The 13,902-nt window shown below is 51.5% G+C and overlaps 1 protein-coding gene across 5 annotated transcripts in view; it reads right to left on the bottom strand.

The window, feature by feature from the left end:
* The window catches only part of SULF2 (sulfatase 2), a 124,292-nt gene that overhangs the window by 96,105 nt on the left and 14,285 nt on the right, over positions 1-13,902 (bottom strand). The window lies entirely within an intron of this gene.

Genomic DNA, 13,902 nt, shown 5'->3' with positions numbered 1-13,902 from the left:
TAAAGTTGCAAGAAAAGTTATTTGCAACTGGCTCAGGGAAGAGGCTGGCAAGAAAGCCTCTGGACACCACTTCTGCAGACAGCATTCCTCCCCTGGACTCAGCCTTCCTCTGGATGTGTCTGTGTGAGCCCAGGTCCCAAGTCAGGTAGTCAGACTGCCTCGCAACCCTCCAACCAACACAAGAGAAACCACCCCGCAGTGAAAGGAAAGGAAAAAGCCTGGGAGAGCAGACATTTCTGGTCATCTCTTCTCTGCCAGCGCCAAGCGCCACGGAGGATGCAGAGATGAACGGATGCATCCCCAGCTCTCAGGTAGCATGTGATTCGGGGATGGGTCTGGACCAGGCAGGCTGATGTTGTGGGCTAGGCGACTCTGTATTCCAGTCTTGGCTCCATCACTCACCAGCTGGGTCTCCCCATCAATAAGCCAGTGAGGAACCTCAGTTTCCCCAGGAATAAAACGTGGATATATGACTGTTGAAGAACTCAACCCAGGGTGAGGGGTGTTCACAAAGGTCCCCTGTCAATAGGTCCTGTGATGGGGGAAGATGTCCATATTGGTTTTAAGTTGCAAAACAAAATGACAACAGAGAAAACTGAGAGCTCAAAAGCTGAGAGAGGAGAAGTGTCACAGTCCCCCGTGATCCTGGTCAGCCCCTTGACTGCGGGTCAGATGGGGTCACCAGCAAAGGGCGGGAGAAGGAAGGCAGGGTGGCTAAACTGGTCTCAGGCAGGTCTCAGATCTCGCTCTGCTCTTTGCTCTCTGCAGTCTTTTTTTTTTTTTTTTTACTTCTTGAGGAAATGAGCCTTCAACTCCTGTCCAGATATAGACCTTTTGGTCTCATCTATTTAAAACGAGAGAAAGAGCGGGCAAGCAGACGAGTTGGGAGGAAACCAAGCTTGTCGGCCTGAGTCACCGTCCCCACGACCTTGAAGGACTCCGTCTGCCCCTGCTGTCGCAGGGAACCCTGCCTCGCCCCAAGCCAGGGCTCAGGGCACTCATTGAGGACGCCAGGGTCCGCAGCAGGTGTGTGGCCTGCATGACCCCACCCGGGGATGGCACCAGCTGCCTACGGGGAATCTCTCTTCTTCCCCAAGCCGCTGTTCCCACCTCCATCCTCTCAGAGGCAGCCAGCAGGGTCTTCCTAAAATTCAGATCCAAACATGCAACTCACAAGGCCTGGGTAAGGCGAGGCCAGGGAGGTTCTCAGGCTCCAGGTCTGAAGGGGCTCTCATTCCAGGTGGACAGGTGCAAGGTGATCAGCTCACCTTAGTCCCAGCCCTGTCACTCACCTGTTCAGACCCTCCCCTGGCTTCTCAGGGCACAAAATGCAAACTCCCAACAAGCCTTATGGGGTGGGGGAGTGGGGGCGTCCAGTCCCTGCCCACCTCTCCCCCATGCTCCCAATTGCTCTCAGACGCATGGCTTTTTCCTGTCACTTAGATAAGACTTTGCCTTCCAATGCGGGGGCTGCAGGTTCAATCGCTGGTCTGCGAGCTAAGATCCTACATGCATTCCAGCTAAAAAAATCAAAACATAAAACAGAAGCAATGTTCGTAACAAATTCAGTAAAGAGTTTAAAAATGGTCCACATCAAAAGAATCCTTTTTTAAAAAAGGCATAAGCACAGTATTTTGAAAAAGAAAACTTTCTACCCAAGGATAAATAAAACAGCTGCATCCCTTCCCTGTAGAACTAACCACACAAAGTCAAAGAGAGCAGAAATGCCCCATCTGACAGCCTCTGGTTCGCATTTAATGCTCTAAGCTGAGCCCTGGGCTGGCGGCTCCCACATCTGCACTGTCTCTCTGTGGGAAACTAGCAGGTGTTGAAAGGCGACAAAGCATATTAGCACCACCGGGAGACTTGTGCTGGAGGTAATGAAGGCTTGAGAGGGTTCACAGGAGACATGCTGAAGATTCTAGTGGTCCTCAAATTACCCCAGGTCATGGGAGGGGGTCCTCGAATCATGTTATCAGTCCATGTCCCACCCCTCTTCGGGAAAGAAAGAAGACTGCTTTGTGCTTTGCACTTGAAATGTGCGCTTGACTGGTACACCAGTTGGCCCACTAAAATGGACATTCACAAAGCAAGCAGGGAAGCCTGGCATGCTGCATCCATGGGATTGCGAAGAGTCGGACACAATGTGATGACTGAACAACAACGAAGGCGAACAACCCAATCACAAAATGGGCACAAGACCTAAGTAGACATTTCTCCAAAGAAGACATACAGATGGCCAAGAGGCACATCAAAGGGCGCTTCGTGTCGCTAACTATTAGAGAAATGCAAATCAAAACTACAATGAGGTATCACTTCATACTTTCCAGACTGGCCATCATCAAAAATCTACAAAAAAGAAATGCTGGAGAGGGCATGGAGAAAAGGGAACCCTCCTGTACTGTGGGTGGGGATGTAAATTGTTGCACCACTGTGTGAAACAGTATGGAAATTCCTGAAAACCTTAAAAAAGAGTTACCATATGATCCAGCAATCCTGCTCCTGGACATACACTTGGACAAAACCATAATTTAAAAAGATACATGCATTCTATGTTCATAGCATCACTGTTCACAATAGCCAAGACATGGGAATAGCCTCAATGTCCATCGACAGATGAATGGATAAAAAAGATGTGGGATATATTATGCCATGCAATACTGCTGCTGCTACTGCTGCTAAGTCGCTTCAGTCGTGTCCAACTCTATGCGACCCCATAGATGGCAGCCCACCAGGCTCCTCCGCCCATGGGATTTTCCAGGCAAGAACACTGGAGTGGGGTGCCATTGCCTTCTCTGACCATGCAATACTACTCAGTCACAAAAAAGAAGGAAGTAATCCACTTGCAGCAACTAGGATGAACCTGAAGATTGTCATACTAAGTGAAGCAAGTCAGAGAAAGATAGTGATCATTTGGCATCACTTAATCTGGAATCTAAAAAACTGATACAAATGACCTTATTTACAAAACAGAAGCAGACTCTCAGACATAGAAAACAAACTTATGGTTCCCCAAGGGGAAATGGGAGGGGTTAGGGACACATTACGGAGAAGGCAATGGCACCCCACTCCAGTACTCTTGCCTGGAAAATCCTATGGATGGAGGAGCCTGGTGGGCTGCAGTCCGTGGGGTTGCTACAAGTCGGACATGACTGAGCGACTTCACGTTCACTTTTCACTTTCATGCATTGGAGAAGGAAATGGCAACCCCCTCCAGTGTTCTTGCCTGGAGAATCCAGGGGATGGGGGAGCCTGGTGGGCTGCCGTCTATGGGGTCGCACAGAGTCGCACACGACTGCAGTGACTTAGCAGCAGGGACACATTAGGGGTGTAGAATTAACAGATACACACCGCTATACATGAAATAAACAACAAGGGTTTATTCTACAGAAGAGGGAACTATACTTAGTATCTTATTACAACCTATAGTGGAAAAGAATCTGAAGCTGTACACCTGAAACGAACACAATATTATAAATCAACTACAGTTAAGTAAAAAAAAAAATGCACATTTATGTTCCTTCAGATGGACATTGAGTGATAACAGCGAGAGAATTTCTAAGGGAAGCCCTACAAACAGCAACTCTCATTTTACACATATCAACTTGTTTAATAAGCATATACGCCCATCGATATTATACCCATTTTCTGGATGTAGAGGCTGAGGCACAGAGAATTATAATGAAAGCACTCTCCCACGATCATATGGCCAAACAGGGGGCAGAGATGGGGTTCAAACCCAGTCTGGGTGGAGTCAGCAGCTCAACAAGAACCTCTTGGAAGCAGATTTCTGGGTAACTTTCTAAAGGTCTCCCAACCTCAGTTTCCTCATTTGCCTCTGAACCAGCAGGAGGCCAGGTGCCCTTGGAGGGTCTTTTTGGCTCTGGGCCTGTGATATGGACGAACAGGGGGCCTGGACCAGATGGAGGGTGAAACTGGGGGATACTGGACTCTTCCTGGGACCCTTAGGCTGTTCCTCTCTGCTCCCAAGCAAGCATCTCTAACCTTCCAGCCAGGATGCTGATCCTTTGGATGGGAGTCAAAACTCTACAACCAGAGAATAACAGGAGCTAATTACTTCATCAGCTCAAGTCATCAGTGGGTCGATTTTTGATGAATTCCCCCAGCTCCCACTTCCCCTGGCCTGGGGCCAGCCTCTCTCTGGATGTTAGAGAAATCAATTAAAATGACACAAGGGATTCTGCCTCCATTTTTCTCCTTCTTAGTAAAGATTCAGAGAAGCTGAAGTGAGAGCATATCTGGTGAATCTGTGCAACCCTAGCTGAGTGACACTCTGTCCATCCCTCGGACCCTTCTGCTATTCCCACCAGCTGGATTCCCTTCCTGCTCTTCATCCTGTGTCTTTCTCACAGACCTTGGCAAAGCCAAATCGGCCCAAGAAGACATCACTGGGAAAGCCGAATGCCCTGAGTGTTCAGAAACAGCACTCCTGCTTCTGGATTTATCTGATTTGCAGAGAGGAGCAGGTCTCAGTATCATCCTTTGGGCCCTCGCGCAGGCCTGTCTGGGAAGACCCACATGGCTGTTTTCCTCTGAGGATCCCCAAACTCAACAAGAATGGCTGAGAAGAGTTCAGGACCAACTGGACAGCCCAGGGAGAGGCAGCGGGAAAGGAAGAAGCAGGAGTTGATCGGACAGGAGGTGAGAAGAAAGGGAACTGGGATGTGGAGATCCCCAGAGCCCCTGTCCCAGACCTGGGGACCTCCTACGTGGTCCAGAGAGCCAGACCGCGTATGTCTCCCTTCTCTCACTTTACAAATAAGTATTTAGGGTTATGTGGTAGGGTAACCCTGTCTGGGTTATGACAGCCAAATTTGTTTCCCTGCTTCCACACTCAGCTCCTTCTATCAAGCAGGCAGAAGGATCCTGTTAAAGACAAAAGTTTGTCTTTCTCCACAGCAGAGCCCTCCAGGGCTCCCATCTCATGCCAAATAAAATTCCCAAGCCCTCCAAAAGGCCTAGAAGACCCTATGCCTTCTGTCCACTCCCTTCTGACCTTGTCACCTCCACTCCCCGCCTCCCTTACCCATTTGACTCTGGTCACATAGCACCTGCGCTGCTCCTTGCCCAAGCCAGGCATGTCCCCACCCCAGGGCCTTTGAATGCGCTGTTCTCGCTGCCCAGAGCCTTCATTCAGATCTCTTCATGGCCCTTTCCTCACCTCCTTCAGGTCTTTGCTCAAATTTCACGTCTGCGGATTAAAACAGAAAGCTCTTCCCTCCCTAGGAGCACCTACCACCTCTGACAGCTACATATTTTACTTATTTTTTGTCAGTCTCCCCCACAAGAATGTCACTTCTTCAATGGTATGGATTCTTGTCAGCTTTGTTCACATCTGTATCGTCACTCAGTCGTGTCTGACTCTTTACGACACCATGAACTATAGCCTGCCAGGCTCCTCTGTCCAAGGAATTCTCCAGGCAAAAACACTGGAGTGGAGAGCCATTCCCTTCTCCAGGCAATCATCCCAACCCAGGGATTGAACTCAGGCCTCCTGCACTGCAGTCAGATTCTTTACCATCTGAGCCACCAGGGAAACAAATGAGGGGGATTGACCACTCCCTTTTTCTGCTTATGTGCAGTTTGAACATAGGCTAGAACATGTGACCCGAGTGGAGCCAGTCAGCACATTCCATCTCTTTAGTTCCAATGATTGGCCCAGAGACAGACACGTGATCCAAGCCTGGCCAATGAGAGAGAAGTAAGAAACAGCAGGTGGATACCGAGAGCTGGAAAGGGGTCAGCCCAGCCCAGCTACCAACTGGAGCCTGAGAGAGGATGCTGGTTAGTGGGCTGAACCAAGTTGCACCTTGGAGCCAGTTACAGGTTCAAACAAGTGCCCTTTGTTGCTTAAGCTGATCTGAACTGAAGCTGTCATTTGCAACAGGAAATGCCCAGATCAACACAGTAAATACCCTAAAAGAATAATTAGGAATAATGAGGAAGAATTACAATTAAATTTTAATTATTTAATTCTGCTTATTGCAGAACTTGGCCAATACTAAACACTTTTCCTGTGTTAACTCAGGACACCTTTCAACAACGTTGCTGCTAAGTCACTTCAGTCATGTTCGACTCTGTGCGACCCCATAGACGGCAGCCCACCAGGCTCCCCTGTCCCTGGGATTCTCCAGGCAAGAACATGGGAGTGGGCTGCCATTTCCTTCTCCAATGCATCAAAGTGAAAAGTGAAAGTGAAGTCGCTCAGTTGTGTCTGACTCTTAGCGACCCCATGGACTGCAGCCCACCAGGCTTCTCCGGGATTTTCCAGGCAAATGTACTGGAGTGGGGTGCCATTGCCTTCTCCATCAACATGCTAGGATGCTCCAGTTGTGGGTGAGGAAGCCGAGGGCATGGAGAGGTTCGAGAACTTTCCTAAGGTCGTGCTGCCTGGATGCTGAATATTATCCCTTGACTGACCCCCTCCCCGTCTCCTCTCCTCTCTTCCCTGTGCCCAAGGAGGTTCACCTGGCTGGACCACATCAACGAGCTCTGTGCTAAAGGAAATGCTGCCCAGGGAAGGGAGGATGGGAGGAGAGAAAGGCCTGGGTAATTTCCATGTATCTTGCCTGCCCAGTTGCTGTGAACGGAGCTTATCCCTCTATTACTCTACTGAAGGCCACGGCTCCTGTGGGTGGCCCTTGCCAAGTTCCAGCGGATGGTCCCCACTGTCCCCTGGCCCCAGAGATCTGTGTTATTCATTTTACATCTCTGTGGGAAGCACCATCTGTTTCCTGCAGGGCACCTGTGCTGATAAAGCAAGCAGATAGCGTGCCCGAGATTTACACCCAGATATCCTGACCCCAGAGTCCTCTCTTGACTCCTCCGTTTACTTGGAAACTGACATATGATACTAGAAGCTGAGGTTAAGTGTGTTGTAGAAACAGGAAGAAAAAGGGGGAACTGCTGATCTGCAGGCAGGCAGGGATGGCTGCGTGGAGTCCTTACAGAGAAATGTTTGAGAAGCCTAAGAGGAACAAAGTTCTGAAAAATCCACAGGATTTGGGGTGGACTCTGAAGAAGGCATGGAGGACAGAGTGCCTCAGGCAGGGGAAATAGCTTCAGCAAGTGGCAGGCAGTGTGGGAGGGGTGAGATGTGTGGTCCCGAACCTCCTCGCAAGCCTAGAAACTGTCTAGACAGAGGATGACACGCCCATCCGGTAAACCTTGCACTCCCCCGGTATCTCCCTTTCTGGGGAGAGGAAGCTTGGCCGTCCTTCTCTCCTCCTCTCCAGGGCTGTCAAAGAAAGGACAGGAGCTCCTGCAATCTACAGTCCACAGACTCTCTCTATCTCCCTCACCCAAGTCCAAGGGTCAGGTGGCTGTCTGTAACTATCCTTGGAATTTCAGCAGGAGGCAGAGAACCAAGGCCACAGGACAGGAAATAGAAGGGTCCTTGGAGGATGGAGGGAAAGATCAGGTTTCAAGATAAGGGCTCAGGATCTGGAAAGGAAATTAGGGCATAAAGAGAAGAGCCCAAGAACTCAGGTGCCTGCACAACTATTCAGGTGCCAAGAGATTCTCGAACGCCTGCTCTGTGCCAGGCATAGTTCTTGGCACTGCATATAAAACAGTGGGGGAAAAAAAGTATCTGCCCTCACGGAGCTGACATTCTAAGGAGTCAACATATCAGAAGCTGGAGTTGAAACAGTCCAGTGAATGGTGAGAAGTGTCAGAAAACATGATTGGAAGTAATGATCAACCACAGGTGAAATCTTAGAATGGGGTCATGGATTATAGAGCAAGCACAAAGAAAGTTTAAAAATGATATACTTGAAGACTTGAGAAGCTGAGCGTCAGTGTTTTGCATACCAAGGGAGGGACCATATAATTCACACACTCAAATATCGGAGCAGAGCCCTTATCAGACCTGAGCCCATCTGAGCCTTCTGAAGCCCCTGCCTCAGTGACCAGCCCAGCAGAATAATCCAGGTGCTTCAGTGTGACTACGAAGAGGTGCCTCTTATTTCCAGCTGGCTACCTTGGTCCACCATGAGGATGAGGGAAGTGATGCCATCTCGCCTCATGCAGAGTAAGATGAAGCCACCACGCAGAAGAAAACACAGCTTCAAAACAGAACATTCTTGGGTTTTGCCAACATTCGAGACCGTGGATCCAGCTAAGCCCGAAGGAGGAGGATCCTCCACCGGGGTCTTTGATTCAGGCACCCAGGGATTCTTCCACATTCTGCAACGGCTTTGAGGTCTCTCCTTTCTTTTAGGGTCACTTTCTCACACTTCAACTCTCTGAGGACATGAACCAAATTCTCTTGTTCTCTTAGGTTACTTGGAATTGCTTTCACGGTCACTTGCAACCGAATGAGCCCAACCGGTAGAGCAGGCTGGGGGCAGAGAGTTGACTCAGGCGGCTTCCCGGACACCATCTGCCTCCATGTACAGATGCCCGACGACACGGCCGCTAGCCCCTGGCCTGGGCTCCACTCTGCCTTATCACAGGCAGACCTTCCTTCTCCTTATTTGCTGATGAGAGGAAGGTGGTGCAGAAAAGCAGAAGAAATGTGAGCGTGGGAGTCCTGAATTCTGGTTCTGATCCACCCCAGTTTCCTCACCTGCCAAGAAAAACAGACTGTTCCCCGGGCGCAGCCTGGGACTCGGGACCGGTGGAGCCTGAAGCGGACAGGGAGGTCCTCCTCCCCTCCCTCCCCGCAGAGGCCTCCCTCTGATTCCTGGCCTCATCCAAGGTCTGTTCTCTTCAGAGTGCCCCTCTCCATGTCTGATTCCTTGATGCACTCTTCTGCTCGAGTTTATATCTTGCAGGGAGTTGTTTTCCCCACCAGAAGCTCTGCTTGGGTAGGGGCTGTCTCTTTCTCACTCCATAGCTTCAGCCCCTGGCTCAGCCCCCGGGCACTAGTTCTTCAGGTTAACAAATATTTACTGAGAACCTACTCTGCACCATAAATTAGGCTGAGAGCCAAACAATTGTTGCTTTCAAATTGTGGTGTTGGAGAAGACTCTTGAGAGTCCCTTGGACTGCAAGGAGATCCAACCAGTCCATCCTAAAGGAGATTCAGTCCTGGGTGTGGACTAATGGGTTCACTGGAAAGACTGATGTTGAAGCTCCAATGATCTGGCCACCTGATGCAAAGAGCCGACTCATTGGAAAAGACCCTGATGCTGGGAAAGATTGAAGGTGGGAGGAGAAGGGGCGAGAGAGGATGAGATGGTTGGATGGCATCACCGGATCAATGACCATGACCTTGGGCAAACTCCGGGAGTTGGTGATGGACAGGGAGGCCTAGAGTGCTGCTGTCCATGGGGTCTCAATGAGTTGGACACGACTGAGCGACTGGACAGCTATACATCAGGCCCTGTTCTATGTGCTGAAGACCCAGGAATGAATACTCCGACGTGGATCAGACACCAAAATAAAAGACAAGTACGTGAGGTGTTGAGTCCTAAGGGGAGGGAGTGGGAAGTGCTGGTGTGGGGAGCTTGCATCTTTAGATAGGAGGGTGGCGAGGCCTGAGAGAGGACACGTGGGCAGAGTTCTCCAAGAGGTGAAGGAAAGTGCCTTGTGGATATTCAGAACAGTGTTCCAAGCGCAGAGACAAATGCAAGGGTCCTGAGGTAGGAATGTGGCTGGGGCGTTTGAGGAACATGATGGGGGCAAGTATGGTTGGGGTGGAGCCGAGTGAGGGGGGACCTGGAACAGTGTAGCCCAGGAGTGCTGTGCTCGGATGTAGGTTTTACCAGCGTCCTTCTGGCTGTGTGTGGAGAGCAGACTGTAGGAGTGAGGGTGGACACACCAAGGCCAGTGAGACGATGGCCATGGGCCATGTCTGGACCGGGGTGGGAGCAGCGAAAGGGTGAGAAGTGAGATTCTAAATACTGTTGAATGAATGAGTGAATGACTGACTGAACAGAGGGCAGATCAGCACACGCCAAGTGATCCAGTGAGTACTTCTGTGCAACAATTTACCTCCAAACATCGCAGTGGAAATCTTTTTCTTTTTTTTAATGCTCAGGGGACTTGGGTTCAGGAATTCAATCGGGACACAGCAGAAAGGGCTGGTCTCTGCTTTATTGTGCCTGAGGCCACAGCTGGAAAGACTCACAAGCTGGGGAATTGAATCCTCAGCTTGGTGGCAGTGGGCTGGAGCCTCGGGCTGGGGGCGGGAGGGGGCTTCTCTCTGTGGCCTGGGCTTCCTCACAGCATGGCAGCCCCAGGCTGGTGACTGATTTCTTCTGCAGCTTAGGGCTCCAAAAGTGAGTGTCCCACCAGCCTAGGTGGAACTTCTCTTTAAAATGTATTTGGCTATACTGGGTCTTAATTGCAGCATGTGGGATCTAGTACCCCAACCAGGGATTGAACCCAGGTCCCCTGCCTTGGGAGCTTGGAGTCTTAACCACTGGTCCACCAGGGAAGTCCTGACCTCATCTCTTCTGACCGAACCTCACCTTTTCTGCTGTCCCCAGCATTACTCCCACCATTTTACTGGTCACCAGTGATACGTGAGCCTGGCCAGATTCATGGAGGGGACACAGGGCATGCCCCACCTCCAGACAGAGGAATGAGAAGACCACACTGGAGGTGCACACATGGGGCTTACTTTGTGGGCCCGAGGAAACACAGGAGGCCCTGCCAAGTCACGGAGGCCCGGGCACGGCAGGGGGTGGCAGCCTCCCCCCTGCACACATCACTCTTCTAGGAAGTGAAACGGCGTCTGAGTCAGATTCCATCTGTCTGCACCTGCCAAGCTTTGGAGTTTGTGCCCACACCCATATCAAAGATCCCTGAGCCTCAGGAAGTCCTGGGGTGACCGGAAGGCTCCCCTAACCCCTCTCCTCTTTTGTGAGCGACCCAAAGGGGTTAGATCAATGGGGCCTGTGCTCGGGTAATTCTGAAAGGAGCAGAAGAGGCAGAAAGTGAGCTGCCCCAGGCATGAACGCACGGTAACTGCCTCTCCTCCTGTGCCATTTCAGAGAACAGAGGTGCCCCAGTTAGTCTGCATTGAAAACATTGACTTATTCCTGCCTTTTTAAAAGTCCCTTCTTTGTAAGTAGAAAGGAAGCCACCTCCTCAACACAGGAACCCAAACAGAAGTGGGTGATCCGATTTTGGGGAACTGGCCCTCACTTCCCCGGGTCTTTTCTTCCTGCTGACGTGAGCCGTGACCCTCTGCTCAGGGTCACCGTCCACTGGGAGGCTGCCCAGACCACAAAGCTGTCAGCCCTGGTCGCATGGACGGGCTGCTGGTTTGCCCGGTGGGAGACTTCAGCTGGGGGCTGCTGGGCTGGGTTTGGGAGGGGCTTTAAGACAGCCTGGCTGGGCAGGAGAGTTGCAAACACCTCACCTTCCAGAACTTGGCCCGAGGGTACGTTGCTTCTCCCAGAATCGGCCGCTAGGGTTTGATAGGCAGCTGCCAGGAATGTTCTGGCAAGATGGGCAGGGGCTTCTGGTGTGGAGCTAATGGTCCACTGAGCTCCCCAAAGGGCGACCTTATTGACCTTGACCCCAGGAGCCCACATGTCAGGGTCTCGGAAGCGCTGCTTGTCGTCAGCACTCGCATTTGTGCCGGATAGTTTTCTGTTCGGCCCCTTTCTTATTTCAGTAAATGCCGCCTGCCCTAACCTGGGGTCTTTTGACTTTCGCACTGCTGCCTTCGGGGCTGCGTCGTCCTCTGCAGCGGCTGCGCACTGCAGGGCGTTGAGCAGTGTCCCTGGCCGCCACCTGTTAGACGCAAGAGGCACCCACCCCCAATGGTGACGGTAAACATGTCTCCAGATATTGCCTAATGTCCCCTGGTGGGGGGCAAAATCCCCAGGTGAGAACCTCAGCCATAAACGCACGGCAGCACAGAGAAACAAATACAGTGACATTACAGTTACATTTCTCCTTGCCAAGGACACTGGACATTTTCTTGCAAGCGGAGCAGGCCTCCTTGGTGACTCAGAGGTTAGTGGCCAGGGCAGGGACTCCTAAGACGAGGACCCCTGGGTCCCGCCCACCGGGAACCAAGACTCAATCCACTCAGTGGGACTAGGTGGGCTGGAGGCGGGTGGACTGGCTCACAGGAAGTCTGATGTTGTAATAGTCACCTGTGGAGACACACCCATGAGCCGTGGCCTTTGTCTAAAGTGAGGACATAAACTCAAATGCCTGCAGGGCCCAGGCAAGAGCCGGGAGTGAGTGACAAGGGTTTAGGGTCACAGGGAAGGGTGGAGAGTGCCCTGCTGGAGGAGCCGTTTGCAAAATCAAAACAGCCACTACATTTTAAACACTGAGCAAGCCAAACAGAGCTCCCCTGGAGCTTGCCTGGGGGCCCATTTGCAACTGTTCAAAGCTGTGTGGTCTTTTCTGCGCACCTACTCCGGGCCTGTGCTGTGTGGAATGCTGGGAAACAGCAGGCCAGGCCTCTGTCTTGAAGGAGCTGACATTCTGGTGAGGGAGACAGATTTGACGAATGAAGATGAATTCCAGATGATCTTAAGAGCCTTGTAAGGAGCTGTTAGGATGACAAGATAGGGTAAATCAGGGGACGCCTCTAGGAGGTAGTGTCTGGGCTGACACCAGAAGTGGGGTGGAGAGTCAGTCTTGGGCACAGAGCTTTCTAAGCAAGGGAAAAGGCACATGCAAAGGCCCTGTGGTAGGAACGAGCAGGGTCCATGTGAAGATCAGAGTAAAGACCAGCACGGCAGGAGCAGGGAGCAGGAGTGGGCTGCCTGGTATAGGCGAGGCTGCACGTCACCTGCCCTCAGCCCACGCTTTCCTGGTAGGCCACACCTGCCACCCTTCCTGGGTGTTTAGGGGAAACAGGAATCAGATACAGTTCTTCCCACCTCTGTTCTTTGTTCTTTTGTCTTGGCTATGGACAAAAGCTTCCCTGGCAGCGAGCTACAGAGTTATTTCTGCAAAAGGCCTTTGGCCAAAAGCAATAAAGTCGGACCTCAACAGAGTCATTATTCACGCCTAATTGTGGGCTGGTTCTCGGTGTAGACAGCCGTGGCCAGGGCTGGCGATCCCAGTCCCACCCCCTCCCATGTGTTAACCCCACCCGTTCTCAGCACCGTTTACCCCCACAGACCCTGTATTTAGGTTTTCAGAGATGGCAGTCTCTTGCATACACATAAAAGGGGTGAAAGGCTATTTTGACTGCCCGGTATTTATAATCCAGTTATTTCTCCCCTTTCACCCAATCTGCAGCCGTGTGTACCCTGCTCACTCATCACGCCCTGCTATTAGCAGATGCGTGTCTCATTAGCTCACCTTGGAAACAGCCTGAAGCTTACGATCATTTGAGAAGCTTGTACTCACAGGCGGGGGAGGGCGTCTCAAGCAACTTTTACCAAATAACCCGCTAAATTTAGAGATGGAAGTCAGGGAGAATGTCGAATGACAGATCTGTTTCCAACCCTGGCGTGCTGTGCTGTCTAATTAGCAGCAGCTGGAAATAGCTTGCCACAGGGGAGGAGCGCCTGGGTCAGAGGTGTTCTTGGAGCTGGGATCGGTCTTTGGGGGACTCACTGGGTGTCACCAGGTATACTGGGTGTCCAGGTGCACAAGTGGCTGGAAGAAAGGGACTGGGGTCCGGTTCCTGGTGTCCACGGCGGAGAGGCAAGAGCCCACCCAATGGGCTGGCTGGTCTGTCACCACCGAGCACGCTCTCCTTTCCAAGGGCTAGCTTCAATCAGCCCCATCTTTGGGGTGAGGATGCTGAGCACGGCCGGGATTCTGGGAGCTAGCTTTGGCCCACATAATGAAGGTAGGGCTCCCAAACCCCGAGCAGTGCCTGAAATATGGTGCCCCTGCCTAGAACAGCATCACACAGACTTGGGCATACACTTACACCAGACTTGAAAAACAGTCATCCATCCATCCTCCATCCGTTCATTCTCCAATGCTAACTGCTCATCCTGGGGC

This window comes from Oryx dammah, unplaced genomic scaffold (genome assembly GCF_014754425.2).
Source record: "Oryx dammah isolate SB20612 unplaced genomic scaffold, SCBI_Odam_1.1 HiC_scaffold_10, whole genome shotgun sequence".
NCBI lineage: Eukaryota > Metazoa > Chordata > Mammalia > Artiodactyla > Bovidae > Oryx > Oryx dammah.
The sequence above is the reverse complement of the archived record's forward strand: the minus strand, read 5'-3'. Positions and strand labels throughout refer to the sequence as shown.